This window comes from Sapajus apella, unplaced genomic scaffold, assembly GCF_009761245.1.
Source record: "Sapajus apella isolate SASKATOON/1434 unplaced genomic scaffold, GSC_monkey_1.0 scaffold8, whole genome shotgun sequence".
In the NCBI taxonomy this organism is placed as follows: Eukaryota; Metazoa; Chordata; class Mammalia; order Primates; family Cebidae; genus Sapajus; species Sapajus apella.
Window position 1 is genome coordinate 32,361,408 of NW_022436948.1, and position 8,170 is coordinate 32,369,577.

The 8,170-nt window shown below is 37.0% G+C and overlaps 1 protein-coding gene across 12 annotated transcripts in view; it reads right to left on the reverse strand.

The window, feature by feature from the left end:
* ROBO1 (roundabout guidance receptor 1) overlaps positions 1–8,170 on the reverse strand; it is a 1,106,753-nt gene that overhangs the window by 227,431 nt on the left and 871,152 nt on the right. The window lies entirely within an intron of this gene.

Sequence of the window (8,170 nt, forward strand, 5' to 3'; positions counted from 1 at the left end):
CATAATATGCCATGATTTGGGACTAAAATTAATAGTTCTTGAGGAAAGGAGTTTGGTTTTTTTTATGACATTTCAACATCTGTGGAAAAACCTGATGTTAGAGATCGGACAGAGAGGCATAAGCATGTGCTTAGTATAGGAGGTGAAAGAGGGTTGTATTTCCTTCACCAACAACCCTATTGAAATCAGTGTAAGAGCTGAAACTGGCCATGGAGGCTATTTACAATCTTTGCTTCTTGGACAGCAAAATGTTCCATTGAATTGTTCAAGTGTCACCATGGAGAAGAAGGTAAAGGGATAGATATGCATAGGGCAAGATCTAGTTCTCCAGTCCTGGCTTCAGCCATAGCAGTTTATTACAGTTATTGCTTTCAAAATATTTGTTTCTTATACAACCTACAGATTTATCCATCAGGCAACGACACCCTCCCATTGCTTTTGTATTGTGTGTGAATTCAAACGTTCGGATCTCAGCTAAAGAAACTTTTTTGTTACACAGGCTGATGGTTGATGTTTCAAATTTGGTAGCTGCCATCTTTACTAGACAACAATGTTTCTGTAGTTGTTTTTATATATGATTTTACATATACATACGTATATATACTTAAATTTTATTCATATTGTACAAAACAAAGAGGAAATAGGGAACAAAATGCTGACTAGTAGTAATAAATGTAGTCCTTAAATATAATTATAAACCAAAAATAGGCATGTAGAAAGTTAATTTTAATTTCAACTGAGTATTGAATATTCAATCCATGTGTTTCAATTGTTTAGGAAAAGAATAAGAAAACATGAAAATGCTGGAAAATACTACCAAATACTGTGTTTAAACTGTAAAGTATGGTTAAACTGTATGTTTTAGCCTTCTTGGAATGGAAGTTCTTGTCTTGTTATGTGCAAATCTGTTGTTCACTTGAAAATATAGGGGATTGTCTCCTGCGCTACACCATAATATTTTGTTTCTAAGAATAGAAAAAGCTAAAATTTACAAATGTACTTCAATCTTTGAAGTTAATAAATAATAAATCTGAGCCTCTAAAGAGGCTAATCCAAGTTCATGTAATACGTGCACCTCAGTGGTCTTTTTTTGTTTGTTTTTATATTTTATTGTGTTTTAGGTTCTGGGGTACCTGTGAAGAACATGCAGGATTGTTGCATAGGTACATGCATGGCAATGTGGTTTGCTGCCTTCATCCCTATCACCTATATCTGGTATGTCTCCCCATGTTATCCCTCCCCAACTCCCCACCCCCCTCTGTGGTCTTTTTAAATTTTCACAATCTTTATTTGTGGAATCATGTCTTTCTAGTATATACTACTCAAGGGTCTCCAGAGAAAAAGAATGTGTTGTGTGTATATGCTCGTGTTTGTATGTGTGCATCTATGTATCTGTCTGTCTCTCCATAGAGAGATTCACTTTAAACTGGATCATGCTGTTAAGGGGACTGGCAGCTCTGAAATCTGCAGGGTAGGCCACTGCGCTGGAGGCCCAGAGAGGAACCAGTGTTGCAGTTCATATCTGAAGACAGTTAGTAGGCAAAATATTCTCTTCCTAAGGGAACGTCAGTCCTTTTCTTTTACGGCCTTCAACTGATTAGATGAGGCCCACCCACAATTTGGAGATTGATTTTCTTTACCAAAGCCTACTAATTTAAATGTGAATCTAGTCTCAAAAATGCTTTCATTTTAACATCCACATTGGTGTTTGATCAAATATTTGGGTTACATAATTTTAACCATCAAATGATGCTAAAAGACTCAATTTAGGAAAAAATAAAACAAAATATATATATTATGTATATAATATATACATTAACATTTTGATGTATGCCAACCAAATGCTTAAATTAAATCCAAACTCTGTTGCTAGATGCTTTTGCTTTGTATAATCAGAGAAGGTTCAGTGTGGAAAGTGGGAAGGTAGATAAGCTTATCCAGTATCTTAAAAAATCTAACTGCAATGTTAATTTTACTTACTCTTCTTCTCAGCATAAAGTTCATTTTCTGCAAATTTATTTTCACTGATGTTGCATTTTTTAGTTCCATGTTATACATATTTAATCTTCCAGAATGTAGTTTTATCTTGTCTAAAGGCCAATTTTCTAACAAGCTCCAGAGAATTTCCAATAGGGCAAAAGGTGGTCAGTGGAACAGATTGCACTGCTAGAATACATTAATTTATTGCTGTAGTCTTCACTTGAAAATGTGTGCTTAATGACCTAGGAAGATGTTGCATGTATTCAAGCATAAGAACAATAATTTACTGGTAGGCAAGTTTCGTGTGACCATCCTAACCCTAAAACAAATGGTTCCATCATACAAATGAGAAATATAAAACGTGTATGAATTTAATCACAAAGAAATGAAAATGTTCTTTTTAATCTCAAAGCACACTATCTATAATTTTGATAATTCGGGCATGTCAGAATCATGGAATACTCTAACCATATATGGATCTAAGACTATTTCTGATCTCTGCTCCTCACTTTCAAGATAAGCAAACGGTTGCCCTTGACAAAGGCCAAACAGCTGTTAGGCATAGAATGATGTCAGAAATCTTGGTGCCTCCTGTTCTTTTCACTATAATAGGCTGCTCCCCAGTTGGGAAAGCTCCTGAACTAAGAGTACATCAAATCAAGTATATAAGTATTACCTAGTATAAATCATGCAATCTGGCAATTTACCAACTACATGACTATGTAAAAAATTTTCGGCTGGGCGCGGTGGCTCACGCCTGTAATCCCAGTACTTTGGGAGGCCGAGGCGGGTGGATCACGATGTCAAGAGATCGAGACCATCCTGGCCAACATGGTGAAACCCCGTCTCTACTAAAAATACAAAAAATCAGCTGGGCATGGTGGCGCACGCCTGTAATCCCAGCTACTCAGGAGGCTGAGGCAGAAGAATTGCCTGAACCCAGGAGAATTGCTGACGCGGAGGTTGCGGTGAGCCAAGATTGCGCCATTGCACTCCAGCCTGGGTAACAAGAGTGAAACTCCATCTCAAAAAAAAAAAAAATATTTTCATATATTCTCACAATAAACTATTTTATGTTAGAAGCAGAGTGGAATGTTTCTCAGGGAATCATTCAGTGGATTACAGAGCATCATTAGGCAAAGTTCAGTGACAAAAGAGGTGGGTGAAGTATAAGGAAAGACACTGAGACAGATCTGAATATTCTGATGTTTTCAGTCATGTAATATAAACATAATATTAAACTTCCATCTCAAGTATGTAGGATAATACATTTGTAATTACATTGTCCAATTTAATTCCCTTTAAAAACTAGCAGTGTCTGAAACAGAGTGAGTCATCCATAAATATCTGATGAAGTGAAAAGGACTTTTTCCTTTTATTTCAGAAGAATTACAGTTATGATAACACTATGATTTTAATAAAGCAAATGTAATTTTTAATATATCTGGAAACTAAATATATTACAGATATATTTGCTAAGTTTCATTGATCCTTTTTTTATCTTTACTAGTGGCCTCATTCACAATCTAAGGGGATAGCTCAAGATTAGCTCTGTAGCATTGGTCTTATACCTTTTTCCTTCTAGTCCATTTTTCTGCCCTCAGAACATCTGTGTAGCAGCTAATAAACGCAAGTCAGTGTGTTTACATCTCCCTACACCATGCAAGATGAGGAGAGATCTGTGATACTGTGAATATGGCTATGTTTACAAGAACTAATGACTTTCCCCTCTACTGTTTTTCCTTGAGTGGGCCCTTAGATTTGTGCCTGTTTTCACCTCTGAAGAAGACCATAATGCTCCCTCTTGAGGTAAGAAAACTGTTGCAGATAAGAATTCTAATTCCTCCTTACAAACAGAAACACTGGTTAGAAGTTGGCTGTGTGACTTGTTTCTATGGGTAAATAAGGTCAAGGCTGTATGAACATATTTCACGACGGAAATCTAGATATATTTGTTATCATTATTGGAATATTTAAAGACTGTCCTTTCCATAGAGCTTTAAAAACAAACAAAAAAGAGGAATTGGGACGGATGAATAAACACAAAGTTATGGGTGAATTTTACAGGGTTTTACTATACAATTTACATAGGCATAATAAGTGTGGCTGTAAATATAAAGGTGACATAAATCCAAGTATGGACTTGTACAATCATCACCCAGTTTCTATTGAAAGTCAGAAAAACAAATCCACCTGTGATGGCTAGAGACAAAAGCTCAGTCAAGCATCCAGTCTTGTTTTTCTTTCTATGTGTCTAATCTGCCTCTTGGTCTTTGTTAAATTGTTAAAATCTTTACCTTTACATTAGTCAGCATCAAATTATAGCAGAACAAAGGCCCACTACCATAACCAGATTACTCTCTTCTGATTTTTCTTTCATCACTAAGCATATTATTTCATGACTTGAATACAGATGTATGTTGCGTGCTCATGTACTAGAAGAATCCCTGGAGTTTACAATCCACTGTATTAGTCCTTTCTCACACTGCTAATAGGGACATACCCAAGACTGGGTAATTTATAAGGAAAAGATGTTTAATTGATTCAGAATTTAGCATGGCTGGGGAGGCCTCAGGAAACTTACAATCATGGCAGAAGGGGAAGCAAACACATCCTTCTTCACATGGCAGCAGGAAGGAGAAGAATAAAACCCCAGTGGAGGGGAAGCCCCTTATAAAGCCATCCGATCTCATGAGAACTAACTCACTAACATGAGAACCGGATGGGGGGAATTGCTTCCATAATTAAATTCCCCTCCACTGGGTTCCTCCCACCACCTGTGGGGATTATGGAACTACAATTCAAGAAGAGATTTGGGTGGGGCCACAGCCAACCACATCATCCACAATTACAGATTAAAGAAAGAAGGAATCCCAAATTAAATGACTCATTATGTTGGTTTGTGAATTAGTAGAGGCAGCAGGATTAGAAATTAATTCTCAAGAATTTCTAGCAGATAATTTCCAGCATATAAATCTAGAAATAGGTTTATAGCATGGCTTAGATAATTACTGATGAACTACCTCCAGAACTTGTACTTTGCTAACCCTGGGTTTTAAAGCCACATTGAGTGTTTCCCAGACAAATGGGAAACTCTGATATAAACAATAGTAATTACTTGTAAAGCTTTGGTGAGACAAATATCAAAGCTGACCTGTCTAAAAAATAAAATAAGATCTTCCATAAACATATAAATATATAAATGGAAAAAATCCTGCAAATAGTTTATGTTTTTATTTGGTACTTATTTTGATTGTAAACTGCATGTCAGAGACATAAATGAATTTATCTCCATTATACTCTCCATGTCTTTTACTGCATTTGTTAACTAATAAAATACACAGCACAGATGTTCAGTTGTGCACAATATACAGGAGAGAGCAGGTTATCCTATGGATCAGAAAATGACAATGAGATAGTCTATATGAGACTAACTCACCACTCAATACCACTCACTAAAAGTGTTTGGTATTGTATCCGTCTGTATTCTCACTGCTAATAAAGACGTACCCAAGACTGGGTAATTTATAAAGGAAAGAGGTTTAACTGACTCACAGTTTTACAAGGTTGGGGAGGCCTCACAACCATGGCAGAAAGCAAAGGATGAGCAAAGTCACATCTTATGTGGTGACAGGCAAGAGAGTGTGTACAGGGAACTCCCCTTAATAAAACCATCAGCTTTTGTGAAACATTCACTATCATGAGAACTGCACAGGGAAGACCTGGCCCCATGATTCAATTACCTCCCACCGGGTCCCTCCCACAACACGTGAGAACTATGGGAGCTACAATACAATATGAGATTCAGGTGAGGACACAGCCAAACCATATCAGGTATATATGACAGTAATAAGTGGGAGGAAAAGATAAATGAAACAACTTTGGTAAAATACTGTAACTGTTCACTTAGTAGTGCATACATGGGGGTTAATTTTATCATTTTTTCTACCTGCAAAGATGTTTAAAATTTTCAAAAGAAAAAACAGTCATCCAAAGATCCTCACCCATTTTTCTATTCATTTGAAATAGATTCACTTTGTCCATTCAATAGCTCACAGATGATCATTCAATGTTAGACAGATCTTAGATTGCTTGTTCTTTTCTCAACCTTTCTCCACAGTCTCTTTCCTTTCTAAACTCACAATATTTTTCTTGATTCATCCTTTGTTCTATGTGCAAACACAGATATTTATGCAGGTGCATATGTTCCACCTTTAAAGCAGGTCTCAGCCTAAATTACTGGGCCACAGAGACCTTGGTATATCTCACTCCTTTTCCTTTACTCAGAATATGAGTTAATCTCATGAGCTACTTGACCTCTGCCTCTTGCTAGTAAATAGTGATGCTTGAGGATAACACATTCTGTCATTCACTTATTCAACAAATATTGTGGAGCATGAGTTAAATGCTAACAGCCACAGACACAAAGAAAAATAGGATGCGATCTCTGTTTTGCCACACAAATCTGGGTGGTAGGTTAGTATTAGGAGTGTTTCTTTAGTAGACTTGAAGCAGCGAAGAGTGATATCTAACTAGGTTAGGTAGGAAACCAGGTGAACTAGGTTAGGTGGGAAAAACTAGATTAGGTAGGAAAACACGTTAGAAGTACTTCTTGAGGATAGCAGTGAAAATAAAAAAGGGAATACAACAGTGAGAGGAGGCACTCTAGATAGCACAAACCACGTAGAAGCACAGAACAGAGAAACAAGGTGCTGTATTCAGCAAATCACTAACAGTTCAGTTTTAATATAGCATAAGGTAGAAAGTGTAGGATGACTAGAGAGGAAGCCATTGATCTGGCAGGGGTAAGATAACAGAGGGCCTCACATCCCATGTTAAGGATCTTGGACTTACCCTGTAGGTAATTAGAAGCCAAATGTTTAAACAACTAAATGATGTGGTCAGATTTCCAGTCTAGATAGATCACGGTGGCCACTCTCTGCAGGGTTGATTTCAAAGGGATATCAGTGTAGGCACTGTTAGAATAGCCCACATGAGAGATCATAAGAGCTCCATGGAGGGGAATGAAAAATAAGGATGAAAGAAAGGTTGGAAATCATTCATAAAATTACTTCATAAATTAAGCCATGTTTCTTACTTAATTAGAGGTGGAGAACAGGACCGAAGTGCAGTAGGGGAAAAGTCAAGGGTTGTTCCCAGTTTTTAGCTTAGCTGGCCAAAGAGGTGGTTTGTACTAACAAGAGCTATATGAAATACTGAAGAAAAAGATATTTAATTTTTAAAAAATTAATTGTATGAAACAAATCTTAATTGTATAAAACAAATAATGAAAGATGTTTAATTGTACAAAACAATGAAAAGATATTTAATTATACGAAAATAATTAGGATATATCAAACTTTCAAACATTCCTTATAAAGAGGAGAGAAATGGGGGCAGAGAGAAAGAAGCAGGACAAGGAGAAAGAGAATCCAGGAATATATTAGTTCAGTTTGGGGTATTTTCTTAGGATTGTTGTGTGGAATCGATGAAGTAACGCATTAAGTACTTAGTACTGAGCCTGGCCTTCAGTTAATGTTCCATACATTTACCTAGGATTCAGGTGCTTATGGTAAATAAATGAGGAAATGACCAATAGGCAGTCGACAGTTGGGTACAAAAATTCTGAGACTACACAGGAAGAACTCAGGGGGAAAAGAAAAAGAGAACTCAGCATGATATTTGCCATCCTGAACAAATCAAACCAGGAAGAATATTCAGAGTAAAAGCACCAACCAAAAATAAAACAATAACAAAACAATGAACTACATTCAGACCTTTGGCAAACACCAGTTCTGGGATAAGCAGAGAGAAAGGGATGGGAAGCTTATTTAAAAGAATAAAATCTCACAGAATCTGAAGAAATAATATTATGAAAGTTCAAAATAAAGTACAGAGATCCAGGCTAGGCCCGGTGGCTCAGGCCTGTAATCCCAGTACTTTGGGATGCCAAGATGGTTGGATTACGTGAGTTCAGGAGTTCAAGACCAGCCTGACCAACATGGAAAAAACCTAGTCTCTACTAAAAATACAAAATCAGCCAGATGTGGTGGTGCATGCCTGTAATCCCAGCTACTCGGGAAGCTGAGGAGAACTGCTTGAACCCTAGAGGCAGAGGTTGCGGTGAGCCGAGACCACACCACTGTACTCCAGCCTGGGCAACAAGAGTGAAACTCCTTCTCAAAAAAAA